At 38.1% G+C, this 16,610-nt stretch overlaps 1 long non-coding RNA gene across 1 annotated transcript in view; it reads right to left on the reverse strand.

Moving 5' to 3' along the window:
• Positions 1-8,650: 8,650 nt before the first annotated feature.
• LOC308629801 overlaps positions 8,651-16,610 on the reverse strand; it is a 167,773-nt gene continuing 159,813 nt past the window's right edge. Inside the window, exon 4 of the long non-coding RNA XR_014017714.1 lies at positions 8,651-8,843. This is a non-coding gene — a long non-coding RNA (uncharacterized lncRNA). The remainder of the gene's footprint in view (positions 8,844-16,610) is intronic.

Below are 16,610 nucleotides of genomic sequence, written 5' to 3' on the forward strand. Positions count from 1 at the left end.
TCTGCAAGCTAAGAATAGATTTTTCTATCATTTTTATTGGGGTATAGTTGATTTACAATGTTGTGTTAGTTTCAGGTGTACAGCAAAGTGAATCAGTTATACATATATCCACTCTTTTTTTAGATTCTTTCCCCATATAGCTCATTACAGAGTATTGAGTAGAGTTCCCTGTGCTATAAAGTAGGTCCTTATTAGTCATCTATTTTATATATAGTAGTGTGTATATGTCAATCCCAATCTCCCAGTTTATCCCTCTCCCATCCCCTTATCCTCCAGTAACCATAAGATTGTTTTCTACATCTGTAACTCTATTCCTATTTTGTAAATAAGTTCATTTGTACCATTTTTTTAGATTCCATATATAAGCGATATCATATGATATTTGTCTTTCTCTGTTTGCCTTACCTTCACTCAGTATGACACTTTCTAGGTCCATTCATGTTGCTGCACATGGCATTATTTTGTTCTTTTTTATGGCTGAGTAATATTCCAGTGTGTGTGTGTGTGTGTGTGTGTGTGTGTGTGTGTGTGTGTGTGTGTGTGTATACCACATCTTTATCCATTCCTCTGTTGATGGACATTTAGAATGGCTGAAAAAATATCAAAAGAATCAGATTTGACACATGAAAATTCATGTTTCAGCATCCATAAATGTTAGTGAACAGAGGCATGCTCCTTCATTTATCCATTGTTTATGGCAGCTTTCATCCTGCAGTGGTGGAGGTGAGTGGCTGCAACAGACCATATGGCCCACAAAGCCTAAAATGTTTACTATCTCACTCTTCATAGATGATTTTGACCAAACCCCGATGTAGTATCTCCCAATAGACCCATTTGCGCTTTTATATACAAGGACAACATGGGTTTCTTAAAAGTGGAGTGTCCCGTACATGCATGGCATGGTAAATACCCCAAGATTTCATGACTTCCTCACTGGCTTTCTATAGGGATAGGAAAAGAGTGTCTAAGTGTTTACTTTTATTCCTGGTCAATATTGACTTGTGCTTTATTATTTAGATAGCATTTTACTCATATGTTTTTGCATGTTGTGGCTACTTCCTCATTTGTCTTTCTGATCTTAAGTATCACTTGCTCAGAGAAGTCTTCTCTTATGAGCCTGTTTCAAGCAAGACCACCCCTGCCCACTTATTCCCAAACACTGCATCCTGAATATTCCCTTCCTATTAATCACAGCATCTGTCATTACTCCATTACTTTGCTCATCTGTTTCACGATCTGCCTCTCTAACGCCATAGTATCTATTCCATGGCCACAGGGACCCCCCCCATCCTTGTACTCCCATAGGCAATGTTTACCTTATATTTCACCCATCTGGCATGCTGCCAGCTCAATGAATACATTTATGAATGAATGAACGTTTTTCCATGTTTACTTTATCTACCCAAAATAGAAGGGGACTTGGATTTCAGCATAACCTGAAGCAAGTATCTCTCAATCTCTATTTCACAGAAGACAGTGATTTTTGGAGGTTAAATAGTCTATGGACCCTGCAGTTGGGATTTGTGGAACAGAGAAAAATCAGGGCATTTCCAAAGCTGGCAGGAGAAGAACTAGAGAATGAGGAGGTTATAGCCCAGAGATGGTGGCCAGGACACCAGCATGGTTGTACTGGAGGGTCCTTGTAAAAGGGCTGCAGAGATGGGGGATGAGTTGGGACTGGATCTGCTGACTCAGGGCTTCTGTGCCCATGGGGGCTGCAGTTTTCTGTTTCACAAGGGTAGGTGGTGATAAGGCAAGGAGGGATGCAGTTAGGTTGGAGGGGACTCATGTCAAGGACTGAAGAGGAAGAACAAATAGATTGTGACTCCTCACTCCAATCTTCCCTGGCCTTGAAATCCTGGAGTCATCTTTCCCCTTTCCTTTTCAACCCTTAGGTCCTGCCAGTGCTACATCAACAAATCTTATATCTGTCCCTTTCTCACTATCTTCACTCTCACCCTCATAATTCAGACCCTCATTTCTTTTTTTAAAAAATTGGAATATAGTTGATTTACAATGTTGTGTTAGTTTCAGGAGTACAGTGGAGTGATTCAGCTATACACTTACATATATTCATTTTTTTTAGATTCTTTACCCATATAGATTATTTCAGAATATCGAGAGAGTTCCCGGTACTATACAGTAGGTCCTTGTTGGTTATCTGTTTTATATATAGTAGTGTGTGTATGTTAATTCCAAGCTCCTAATTTATCCCTCCCCCCCTCCACGTCTCCCCTTTGGTAACCATAGGTTTGTTTTTGAAATTTGTGAGCCTGTTTGTATTTTGTAAATAAGTTCATTTGTACCATTTTTTTTAGATTCCACATATAAGCAATATCATACGATATTTGTCGATTTACTTCACTCAGTATGACAATCTCTAGGTCCATCCATGTTGCTGCAAGATGGCATTATTTCATTCCTTTTTATGGCTGAGTAATATTCCATCATATATATATGTGTGTGTGTATATATATATATATATATATATACACACACACACACACACACACACACATACACATCACGTCTTCTTTATCCATTCATCTGTCGATGGACATTGAGGTTGATTCCACATCTTGGCTATTGTAAATAACTGCTGCAATGAACATTAGGGTGGATATATCTTTTCGAATTATGATTTTCTCCAGATATATTTACAGGAGTGGGATTGTTGGATCATATGGTAGTTCTATTTTTAGCTTTTTAAGGAACCTCCATACTGTTCTCCATAGTGGTTGTACCAATTTACATTCCCACCAACAGTTCAGGATGGTTCCCTTTCCTCCACACCCTCTCCAGCAGTTTGTAGACTTTATGATGATGGCCATTCTGACTGGTGTGAGGTGATACCTCATTGTAGTTTTGATTTGCATTTCTCTGATAACTGGTGATGTTGAGCATGTTTTCATGTGCTTTTTGGCCATCTGCATGTCTTATTGGAGAAATGTCTACTTAGCTCTTCTGCCCATTTTTTGATTGGGATGTTTGTTTTTTGTTGACATAGAGCTGCATGAGCTGTTTGTATATTTTGGAGATTAATCCCTTATTGGTCACTTCATTTGCAAATATTTTCTCCCATTCTTTGTCTTTTGGTCTTGTTTATGGTTTCCTTTGCTGTGCAAAAGCTTTTAAGTTTCATTAGGTCCCATTTGTTTACTTTAGTTTTTATTTTCATTATGCTAGGAGGTGGATCCAAAAAGATATTGCTGTGATTTATGTCAGAGTGTTCTGCCTATGTTTTCCTCTAAGAGTTTTATAGTGTCCAGCCTTACATTTAGGTCTCTGATCCATTTTGAGTTTATTTTTGTGTATGGTGTTGGAGAATGTTCTAATTTCATTCTTTTACATGTAGCTGTCCAGTTTTCCCAGCACTGCTTATTGAAGAGGCTGTCTTCAGAGTTACAGGCCTTTTGCCTCCTTAGGTAGGTTTATTCCTAGGTATTTTGTTCTTTTTGATGTGACGGTAAATGGGATTGTTTCCTTAATCTCTCTTTCTGATCTCTTGTTGTTAGTGTATAGGAATGCAAGAGATTTCTGTGTATTAATTTTATATCCTGAAACTTTACCAAATTCATTGATTAGCTCTAGTAGTTTTCTAGTAGCATCTTTAGGATTTTCTATGTATAGTATCATGTCATCTGCAGACAGTGACAGTTTTACTTCTTCTTTTCCAATTTGGAGTCCTTTTATTTGTTTTTCTTCTCTGATTGCCGTAGCTAGGACTTCCAAAACTATGTTGAATAAACGTGGTGAGAGTGGACATCCTTGTCTTGTTCCTGATCTTAGAAGGAATGCTTTCACCTTTTCACCATTGAGAATGATGTCAGTTGTAGGTTTGTCATATGTGTCCTTTATTATATTGAGGTAAGTTCCCTCTATGCCCACTTTCTGGAGCATTTTTATCATAAATGTGTGTTGAATTTTGTCAACAGCTTTTTCTGCATCTATTGAGATGATCATATGGTTTTTATTCTTCAGTTTGTTCATATGGTGTATCACACTGATTGATTTGAGGATACTGAAGAATCCCTAGGATTCTTCAATCCCACTTGATCATGGTGTATGATCCTTTTAATGTGCTGTTGGATTCGGTTTGCTAGTATTTTGTTGAGGATTTTTGAATATATGTTCATCAGTGATATTGGCCTGTAATTTTCTTTTTTTGTGGTATCTTTGTCTGGTTTTGGTATCAGCATGATGGTGGCCTCATAGAATGAGTTTGGGAGTGTTCCTTCCTCTGCAATTTTTTGGGAGAGTTTCAGAAGGATAGGTGTTAACTCTTCTCTAAATGTTTGATAGAATTCACCTGTGAAGCCATCTGGTCCTGGACTTTTGTTTGTTGGAAGTTTTTTTTAATCACTGTTTCAATTTCAGTACTTGTGATTGGTCTGTTCATATTTTGTTTCATCCTGGTTCAGTCTTGGACAAATTCTTAGAAAGATACAACCTTCCATTTCTTCTAGGTTGTCTATTTTATTGGCATATAGTTGTTTGTAGTAGTCTCATGATCCTTTGTATTTCTGTGGTGTCAGTTGTAACTTCTCCTTTTCCATTTTTAATTTTAATGATTTGAGCCCTCTCCCTTTTTGTCTTGATAAGTCTGGCTAAAGGTTTATCAGCTCACAATTTCTTAACAAAACTGCTACAAGAGCTTTCCACTCCAGTTTCTTCTCCAGAGTAACTGCAAGCTAAGCTTATAAAGGATAAATCTGATCCCCTTTCAGTGGCTTTATAGTGCTCACCAGAAGTGATAAAAATATCTTAAGTATGGACACACACACCCTTTAGATGTTGCCTGCAAGTCACCCCTTTCAAACTTAGTTCCTTCTCTCCTTCCCCAAGGCCAGTCCCTTTAAATGCTCCATTTCTGACACAAAATAGGGCCTTTTCCTTAGTCTTCTCTTTGCCTAGAATGTTCCATATTTTTACATGAAATGCCTCCTCCTTTTCTTCAAGATTCAGCTCAAATATGAACGCCTCTGGGAAACCTTCCCCAAGGCTCCGCAGGGAGAGTTTATGGTTCTGTCCACTCTATTTATTTGCTGTCTCTATGCCCCTGCTTGGTTGTGTGACTCTCCTGGTATGTGTTCTGTGTCTCTAACTCTCTGCCTCTCGGGGAAATAACATATGACATTACAGTTTTCCTGTGTCAAATCTATCTTTGCCCTCCTACACAGTTACACTGTGCCGTGTTTCAGACAGCCAACAATCTTAGTATTCTTTTCTGAATCCTCAGTCCTGAGTATATCTCCTGGAACACAAATTTTGTTGCAGGGAAAAAGAAGCAGAGGAAGGGATAAAAAAGAGAAGCAATTCAGGAAAGCAGTGTCTATAGAAGTGAGTCAGATTGAATTAGTAGTGACCATGGAAATGGTTTTAATTGGCTACAGGGCCTGTGCTGAATGGTCGAAACCAATAAGTCAGGGAAATTGATGCTGGAAATTTCAAAAGAGGCCACTGCCGTGGTTTGGACTGGTGGTGGAGAAGCGTTGTAGTCTGAAGTCAAATTGCTTTGTTTCCCTTTTAAAGCTTTGGGATAATTGGGTATCCACTGAGTGGTTCCACCCCTTCATCTGCCAGCTGGGATAATAATATATTTACCTTGATTTTTAAAATTTAAAATATCCCCTTAAAGATATATAAATGAAATAAACATTTGTAAATTGTTTAGATCAGTGTCCAGTACATAGAAAATAGTCAAAGTTAGACTACATAAAAACCACAAGCAATGCTAAGATAATCAGACTGGGTCATAACTCAGTCTTTTCACAATTGAGAAAACAGGCTGAGATGATGATTAGCAGCACTGGGATGGCAATAAGCCCTTTTTTTTTTTTTTGTGGTACGCGGGCCTCTCCCGTTGTGGAGCACAGGCTCTGCGGCCATGGCTCATGGGCCCAGCCACTCCGCGGCACGTGGGATCTCCCCAGACCGGGGCATGAACCTGTGTCCCCTGCACCGGCAGGCGGACCCCCAACCACTGTGCCACCAGGGAAGCCCCAATAAGCCCTTCTTAATCGAAGTCCAATGTCTTCCTCCCAGAAATCACCACAGCTGAAAGGGCAGTAAAGGGGGATAGAAAAGGGCTATGGAGAAGAGGACAGGATTAGTAATTAATAATGGTTACAGAGAAAGAAGCATGTACCTAGAGCTATTTTATTTGCTCCTAGCATCCACCCAAAGAAGGTGACATTATTCCAGCTTGGCAGATGTGGAAATCAAGGAAGTGGCCACTTTATGGAGGCTGAGGGGAGAAAATACTCAGTAGTGCTGCCATAAAGCCCTTTCTAGACAGGCTGGCCTGTGAAGATACAAACCCCATACCTGCTGTAGAATGCCAAATACTGGTGGGGAAAAAAAATGACTAGCAATGCAGTGGGTAATGAGAATACAACCTCTGAGTTAGTTAAGAGAAACATTATTCTAAGTCATTGTTGTAATAATTAAAAGGGAGAGTGGATTGCAAACTACAAGTTGTTTCCAAAAAAATACATAAATTGATAGTTGGGCTAGTTGCATAGTCCTGGTTTATATGTTAAAATGTACTAGCTTTGAATAGCTTCTTTGAAATGCACAAGGGAGAGAACAGAGTGTAACTGCTTTGAGAAGACTTTCTTTTTTTCCTTTGTGTCTCTCAAAACTTTTTAAAAGTGTCTTTAGGAAAACTCAGCAGCTGACTTAGAAACCATCATTTTTTTGAAGCTCAGTAGGCATATACTTTCTGCATATTATTCAGAATTATTCTGTCTCCATCATTTATAAGCCCTTAAAGCATAAATCAATGTTATCACTCTCCTTCTAAAAGATACTGGTTTCTTAATCCTTAGGACACTTAGGGAAGTGTCCTGAAACCTACACATGTGGAGTATTGCCAAAATACAGATTTAGGATGTTTGTTTTGTAGGTTATACCAGAATAATGTATATGGAGTTATCTTTGAGACTATTAGATCAAGTTATGTTTACTCCATTACTGTATTCCCAAGAGTATGTGTGTGTGCAAAGTCATTTCATCAGTTCTGGGTCTTGTTTCTTGGCCTCAGGTAACACCTTTTTTACGTTTGTTTTTCTGGAGATTTCAGTTAATAATGGGTTCACATATATCCCTGTACAAGATGTTAAGAGCTAAGGCTACTTGGAAGAAATGCAGCAGGTGTCTATAAATAAGGAAGTTATGAGGGATACAGAGATTTGCCACATGCTGGTGCATGGTTTTAAGCCTAACAAACACTGCCTCAGGTTCTTGTGAGGTCTGGGTTCATGTGAACTGTGGCAGAGTATCCAGGTCATACCCTCAGTGATACTGACAACTCTAACGATAACGAGTCAGAATAAATAAGGAAAACCATGTTTCAGCTAGTGTCTTAGTGCACATTCCTGGGGCCAGTGGGCTCACATTAGGGTTTTAAGGGCTAGAAATGGTTGTAAGTGTTTTCTGGAGAGATGAAGAGTGAGAAGCACCAGAAGAGAAGGAGGAGCTTAGAGAAGCTGGACAGTGAATGAAGGAGACGGAACTCAATCATGTGCAAGGAGGCTGTGGGTCAATGGTTAGAGAGACCTATGGGTGGGGAACCGGGGTCTTTGACAGCAGAATATACGGGGTCTCACGGGTTTAAGGGCTCAGACCCATTCTGGGCGTTTTTTTTTTTCATGTCTTTGAGTCAGTCAAAAACAGCCAACACAATCTCCACAGTTTTTTCAAATACTCCTTTTTGCTCTGTCACTATGATACTCTATTCCTATAAATAATTATGAAACATCAATTGAATGGTTATCCTATAGATAAATGTTGAAACATCTATTTACAAATAGAAGTGTTCTACAAAGAGGCAAAGGGATTGATATGAAAAAGACCAGTATTTAGAATGGGGGGGGTTCAAATCCTAGCTCTGCCACCTACAAGGTATTTGGTTTGGTGTCAGGTAAGCCATCTTTACCTCTCAGCCTGTCTATTCCCTTGTAGAATGATGAAGATTAAAACATACATAATGTGTTTAGAACAATTCTGGAACACAGTGCACACTCAATCGATATTAACTTCCTAACATTCAAATTCTCTCTACTTGGCTTTTCACTGATGTTAAACAAGTATCAATACCAAGTTAATAAAGAAAACGTATTCACTGGTTTGCTTCAGTTGAATTTGGTCCTGAAGTTCTAAGGAAATCATCACAGTTAAACATTGTAATCTACAGCTAACATGCCAGGATGTTGTCTATTGATGAAGAGAAAACCGCTCTGTTTTTAAGGATGGGGCAGTAAGAGAGAATTTATTGAGAGAAGGTTTTCTTATAACCTCTGCACAGTTCTAGAGTTTGAGGAACTAAAAGGGAGAACATAATGATTTCCCTCAAAATGCACTCAAAGAGAAAAAAAAAGATTTTTTGAGCAACTCTTATTTATAGGTAGACACAGTCTTCAGACCCAAGAAACAAACTCTCACATGAGAGGCTAATACATAAACACCTAAGATACACAGCCATTGAGGAAGCTTACACAGAAGTGGAGGAAATAGGCTCAAGGAGTCATGTATTCTGACCCTCCAGAAAGTTTCAGCTTATGAAGGGATATCAACAAATAGATAAGACTCTGGAAAGTCTCACAAGCCATTGGTTACTGCCTTGTGAATACAGTGTACCCACCTTTCACACTGGCGTCCTTTTCCTTAGCTGCTATGAAACTTTCTGATTGGAGAGGAGGAAGGTCCAACATCATCTGCATCCTCCTATCCCCTGTGAAGTGGCTTTGTCATCAGCATAGTGATGGGGACCTCACTACCTCTCTAATTCTTCATAGTGCTTGGTTTTTTGTGGTGTCTACTTTCTGGTCCTGGTTAGACTCCTAAAATATCAAAGATAAGAAAGGCCTTATATGCAGTTTAAGTATATGCTAGTGAGCATTTAACAACCAGCTCCACAGTGTTTTATGTGTGTGTGTATATTTACATTTATATATAAACATATATATTTTATGTCTATAAAGGATATGTAGCTCAAGTTAATAAACAGAAATAACATTATTATAAATTCCCTATAGCCAAATGATTCTCGCTGAATATTTTCAATGACTGTACTGAATGCTTCATTATAGCTAACCTGTTTTCCAACTGACAAATTAAAAATATCAACCAACATCCATTTATGTTAATGAGTAAGACAAAGTGAAACAACAAACTTGGTTGGAACTTCTTTCATTCATCAAAGACATTGAGTGCTTTCTTTTAGGAATTGGATAATACTGGGAGAATATTTCCTTATTTTTTTTATTGTTTTCAGGGGAAAGTGCGAACGCAGTCCCCCACTACCACAAATTATGCAGTCGAGTTTCCCACATTTGGGGAAATCGCAGGGGTCAGCACATCCGGAGTGCAATGGATAAGCCTCGCCCTGGGAAAACCACCTTCGTGATCATGGTATCTCCCCTGCCAGGTAAGTATTAATATTTCCTTATTTTTTGTGCAACTCAGCTGTAATGCCTATAGATATGACATTTTAACTTTAATCTGTATTATATTTTCCATCACTTTCATAAGTCAATACAATCAACAAAACAATAAACCAAACATTGATTTGTAGTATTTGACGATTTTCATGGTGTAAATACTCCCATCTGGCAGACAGCAAGCTATAAAATGACCCCACTGAATGGGAAGCTGGAAAAAGATGGCAGTAGCACAGCTATTTTATAATATTTATTTCCACCATAGAGATGCAATAGCTATTCATATCCTAAAGAGGTTAAATAGATGAAGTCAAATATTAGAAAATGATACATTTGAGCATTTTATATTTTAATATGTTAAATGTGCAGTCTACATAGTTTAACTGCCAGTGATGCTGTGTTTAAAACCAGCTCACAGCATTTCTAAAAATAAACCCATCCACTTTCAGATCCCACGTGGGCTCCAGCACACTACTGCTTCTATAACGCCTAGGACTCAAACTGCTTGTTTTACAGATGAGAAATTGAGGCCTTGGGCATAAATGAGAATGGTCCAAAATTCAGTAATTTCACTGCTTTGGGTTAAGTCAGCAGAGCTATGGATTTGATTCTCATTACTACTTATTCTGAGTGTTCCTAACTATTAATAGTTTGACTCTCCAAACCTCAGCTGCTTTCTGTATTTTATAGAAATAGTATTTCCAAAATGATAGTAATTCCCAAATAATAAAGCTGTTTTAGGGAATAAAGTATATTCCAAGTCATACACTTAGCTGATATTTAGAAAGTGCTCCATAAATAATGGTTATTATTATTAATAGAAGGTTATTACGAGCAACAAAGGCAACTCGAATCCCAATTCCACATGACAACCCTTCAAATATCTGTAGACAGTTCTCACATTCCACTAAATAAAATCATCACTAAACTGTACAACCCAAGTCCTTTCAAAATCTCATTATTCAACTTGTGCTAGGCTTAGCGCTTGGTGCTAGTAATACAGCTTCTAATTAGAGTAGTTGTCCTCTTTGATCTGACCGTCTACAATTAAAAGAAGTGTCTTGAATTAAAGTTTGTTTGGTTTTGCTTTTTGTCCACATCTAGAATTAGTTTCAAGTCTGAGCAGCATTTCAAGAATGGCATTGACAAACCAGAACGTGTCAAGAGGAGGCTTTTATGATAAGGGATCTAGAAACCCTTGTAATTTCAGAGAGAGTTGAAGGAAGTGGGCCTGTTTGTCCTGGAGGAGAGAAGATTTGAAAAGAATTAGATGGAAAATCACATAAAAAAAGAGAGCTTATTTGACTGTTTGCCCCTGATTGTAATCCCAATTTGTCATGTATGTCCTCATTGAGTTTTGTGAAAATGAAATATTGAATGAAAGAACGCACAAGTGAATAAATATATGAGCCACAAATAATGTAAGCACTGCTTAATTGATATTGGGCCATTTACTATAGTCTCTTGAGCCTGAATTTCCTCATTGGTGATAACAGGATGACAGCAGCCTCTTCGATAGGTTGTTATAAAAATTAGTTTTATAACAGAGCATTTGCCACATGCCAGACACTTGATAAATGGTTGGTTGCTATCCTTATTCTTGTTCTTCAGCTTTCTAACTAGCTGATCATCACTTCCCTCAAAGAACTGAGGGGAAACAGGGAGAGAGCTAGGCAGTATATTCCAGGGGTCTGTGGGCAGCAGAAAAGTCACATATTGGAAGCTCTGACTTTATAAAAAGTTTTTGGAAGGAATAGGGGAGGTTCACAGAAAAGTGTTGTTGGGTTAAATGACATAGGCTTAAGTGGCCAAATGGCTTACCTGTGATTCCTACATCTCTAAACCTATAACGAACTTCAGTAAGTCTCAAAATATAATATTATGAGATAGATTTCTTCTGAAGGCTGGTGAGAGACAGAGTATACACCCATGTCCATACATGGGTCTGAGATATTTGGGAATAGTGACAAGGGAATTGCATGTAAAAACTGAAAAGTTGCCTCCTAATATCTATCCCTTGACAATGTGTGTTCATCTAAAAGATTATTTTTGATCCTCTCTAGTATCTGGCTAAAGAGATAAAGGCAGAATTATTTTCTAGAATTTCTTCTAAGACTCCTTTAAAAAGAATCAATAAGGTTTTTAGGGTTTTTTTTTTTTTCACTTTTTAGGAAATCTTTCTTCTGGTCTACAACTATGATTTGATGCCTGGAGTTCCAGCAGCAGCATTCTGGGAATAGGAAGTGACACTAGGAATGGAAGGAGTTGCTGCTTACCAGACAGTCGCCATCCTACACTGAAATGTAGGACCCTCTTTTACATGACAGAGAAAGGTACTTTGCCCAGTTTCCAATCCCTATTACAATATCAGACATGTTCAAAAGTTAGGGAGAGGACCCAACACTTTTCCTAATGGTTGAGTCCTAGAGCATTAAGACAAAGTTACCAAAATCTCTAATGGGCAGAGAGGCCCCAAGTGATACCTGAGTTCATTAATAATTAACAGTGGGGAATTTGACTCCTAAGCCCATGAATGCTAATCAAGTTTCTTAAGTGTCTATATTAAAAATATAGAGGAGGGAAACCCGCTGACTCATGCCTTTGGCCATATCAAATTATTAGGAATTTCCCAAACCAGAGATTTTATCATATGGCCGATTCTTTTATAAACAAACGAACATTTATGTACTATTTATTATGCACCAGGTACCATTCTAAGCACTCTAACAATATTGATGCATAGAAGAGGGGAGATCACGATGGCAGAGTAGGAGGATGTGGAGCTCACCTCCTCCCATGAACACATCAAAAATACATCTACATGTGGAACAATTCTCACTGAAAACTAACTGGAGACTGGCAGAAAGACTCTTGTACAACCAAGGCTGTAAAAAAGATCCACACGAAATTGGGTAGGAAGGGAAGAGAAGCAATCATGTTAGAACCTGTGCCCCTGGAAGGGAACACAGAAGAGGAGGGAGGGGGATTACACAGGCCAAGATCCTCCCTGGGGCATGAGGGTTCAAACCACGTATTGAGTACCCCAACCCTGGGGACCAGTGCTGGAAAGTCAGGTTCCCTTAGGTGGTTTGAAAACAAGTGGAAGTAACAGGAAAACTGTAAGAAACCTAGACTCCACTCTTGAAGAGTGTACACACACTCCCAAAACAAGGCATTGGAAGCAGATCGAAACTGCATGGGGCTCTGGCCAGTTTCCCATGACCATCCCAGTCCACACCATGGCCCACGTCAAGAGCCTGCATCAGCACCTCTTGCTCTATGGTCAACTCCACCCTAGGGCTAAGGGCTGTAGCAGCCAAGGGAAGTGGGCAGTTGTGAGGGACAAAGACAGCCTAGACCCAGAACAGCATCTGAACAGGATCAGGGAAAGAAATTACTGGTCCTTACTGAGGCAGTGCATCGACAGCAGCCCAGAACTCTCACTGGGTCCAGGACTGCCACAGCCTGTGGCTGCTCCAGCTGTTCTTGATCCAGGACTGCACCCCTCTGGGGCAAGGGTGCAGTGCTGTGTGGTGGGATAGCCCACACCTGGAGGAAATGGAGCCAGCTGAGACTCAACCCTGAGACTTCTACTCCAGCAACTTGGGACCTGCCCCACCCCCAATTGGGTAGTGCTGGCCACTGAATAGAGGAGAAGCCCCAGCTAACACCTGGCACTGACTCTAGGCTGTCCATCTCCAGGTCCACCTTCTACCATGGTGATAGCTGCTAACACACCCTGGGGGAAGACATGACTCATGTTCACATCTGATCCAGTTCTCCTACCAAAGCCACTGGGCACCCAGACTGTATAGGGAAGCTCCCACACAAGGACAACCCTTTAGGACTGCAACAGGTAAGTGTTTCACCTAATTTCTTAGTGAGAGAAACGAGCAAAATGAGAAGACAGGAATTTGTTTCAATTGAAAGAACAAGAGAAAACCCCTGAAAAAAACAACTAATGAAACCATAAATAATTTACCAGATAAAGAGCTCAAAGCTTTTGTATTAAGAATGCTAACAGAATTAGGGAAAAGAAAAGATGATGAACACAGCAAAAATTTCAACAAGGAAGTACAATACCTGAAATACCAAAAAAAAACCCAGTCAGAACTGAAAAATACAATACCTGAAATGAAAAACACAATAGAAGGACTAGGGTAATAGAAGCAGACTAGGTAAGAGAGAAGAATACATACCTGATCTGGAAGATACAATAATGGACATCAATCACAAGAAACAGAAAAAAATTTTAAATGAGAACAGTTTATGGGACCTCTACTACAACAAAAAGCATATCAACATTCATATTAAAGGGGGTCCCAGAAGAAGAAGAGAAAAAAGGGGGTCAAAAATATATTTGATGAAATCATGGCTGAAAAATTCCCAAACCTGAAGAAGGAAACAGATATCTAGGTTTAGGAGGTACAGAGGGTCCCAAACAAGATGAACCCAAACAGAACCACACCAAGACATATTATAATTAAAATGGCAAAAGTTAGAGAATTCTAAAGGCAGAAACAGAAAAACTTGTATAAATGGAACCCCCATGAGGCTATCAACTGATTTTTCTGCAGAAACTTTGCAGGCCAGAAGAGTGATATGATATATTCCAAGTGCTGTAAGGAAAAAGCCTGCAACTTAGGATACGTACCCAGCAAGATGATTATCATTTAGAATTGAGGGAGATAAACATGAAAATGTAAAATATGACATCAAAAACACAAAATGTGGGAGAGGGTAGTAAAAAAATGTAGATCTTTTAGAATGTGTTTGAGCTTAAATGGCCACCAGTTTAAAACAATAGATATAGGTCAACAAATAACCCCATGGTAACCATAAATCAAAAAGCTATAATAGATGATACACAAAACAAATCTCAACAAATTTAAGAGGGTAGAAATAATATCAAGCATTTTTTTTGGACCATGATACGAAACTAGAAATTAATTATAGGAAGAAAAAGGGGAAAAACACAAACACGTGGAGACTAAACATGCTACTAAAAAACCAATGGGTTAATGAATCAAAGAGGAAATCAAAAAATACCTGGAGACAAATGAAAATAAAAACACAACTTTCCAGAATCTAAGGGATTCAACAAAAGTGGTTTTAAGAGGGAAATTTATAGCAATATAGGTCTATCTTAAGAAACAAGAAAAATCTCAAACAACCTAACCTACCTTCTAAAGTAATTAGAAAAAATCAAACAAACCCCAAAGTCAGAAGAAGTGAGGAAATAAATAAAATAGACCAAAAACAATAGAAAAAACTCAATGAAACCAAGGGCTGGTCTTTTGAAAATTTAAACAAAATTGATGTCTTAAGCCAGGTTCATTAAGCAAAAAAAGAGAGAGGACCCAAATGAACAAAATAAGATATTAAATCAGAGACACAACCAACATTATAGAGATACAAAAAATCCTAACAAATTGCTACAGTAATATGCTAACAAATTGGATAACCTAGAAGAAATGGACAAATTTCTAGAAATATACAACCTTACAAGACTGAATTAGGAAGAAATAGACAATCTAAATGGACTGATCACTAGAGGTAAAATTGAATTTATAATTTTAAAACTCCTAGAAAACAAAAGTCCAGGTCCAGACAGTTTCACAAGGGAATTCCACCAAACAAATAAACAAGAGCTAACACCTATCCTTCTCAAACTAAACTATTCCCAAAATTTGAAGAGGAGGAAACACTCCAAAACCCATTCCATGAAGTAAACATCACCCTGATACGTAAACCAGACAAAAGACACTACAAAAAAAGAAAATTATAGGCCAGTATCTCTAATGAATATGGATGTAAAAATCCTCAAAATGTATTAGCAAATTAAATTCAACAGTATATAAAAAGGATCATACACCATGATTAAGTGGGATTTATGCCAGAGATGCAAGGATGGTTCAGTATCTGCAAGTCAATCAATGTGATACACTACATTAACAAAAGGAAGGATGATCATCTCAACAGATGAAGAAAAAGCATTTGGCAAAATTCAACATCCATTCATGATAAAAGTTCTCATTAGCATTGGTGAGGAGGGAACATATCTCAATATAATTAAGGCCATCTATTACAAACCCATAGCTAACATCATGCTCAACAGTGAAAGGCTGAAAACTTTTCCTCTAAAATCAGAAATAAGACAAGGATACCCACTCTTGACACCTCCATTTAACATAGTATTGGAAGTCCTAGCCACAGCAATCAACAAGATAAAGAAACAAAAGGAATCCAAATTGGAAAGGAAGAAGCAATACTGTCACCATTTGCAGTTGGCATGATACTATATATAGAAAACCCTAACGTATCCACAAAAAACTACTAGAACTTGTAAATGAATTCAGTAAAGTTGCAATATACAAGATTAATATGCAGAAATCTGTAGCTTTTCTATATACACTAATAGTGAACTCTCAGAGAAAGCAAGTAAACATTTAAAATCACATCAAAAAAATAAACTATTTAGGAATAAATTTAACCAGGGAGGTGAAAAGACCTATACTCAGAAAACTATATGACATTGAAGATGATACAAAAAAAAAAGGAAAGATATCCTATGTTCATGGATTGCAAGAGTTAATATTATTAAAATGTCCATACTACCCAAAGCAATCTACAGATTCAATGCAATCCCTATCAAAATAGCTATCACATTTTTTATAGAACTAGAACAAATAGTCCTAAAATGTATGTGGAACCACAGAAGACCCCCAAATTGTCAAAAGAATCTTGAGAAAAAAAGAACAAAGCTGGAGTATCATGCTTACGGACTTCAGAGTATACTATATAGGTACAGTATCAAAACAGCATAGTAGTGGCACAGAAACAGACACATAGATCAATGGAACAGAATAGAAAATCAAGTCATAAACCCACACACTTATGGTCAGTTAATCTATGAAAAAGGAGGCAAGGATACAATTGAAAAAAGACAGCCTCTTCAATAAGTGGTGCTGGGAAAACTGGACAGCTACACTTAAAAGAATGAAATTAGAACACTTTCCCATACTAAAACAAAAATAAACTCAAAATGGGTTAAAGACCTAAATGTAAGACCTGAATCCATAAAACTCCTAGGAGAAAACATAGGCAGAATACTCTTTGACATAAATTTTAGCAATATTTTTTGGACCTATCTATCTTCTCAAGAGA

Source organism: Mesoplodon bidens, assembly GCF_964165515.1.
Source record: "Mesoplodon bidens genome assembly, chromosome: 16".
Classification (NCBI taxonomy): domain Eukaryota; kingdom Metazoa; phylum Chordata; class Mammalia; order Artiodactyla; family Ziphiidae; genus Mesoplodon; species Mesoplodon bidens.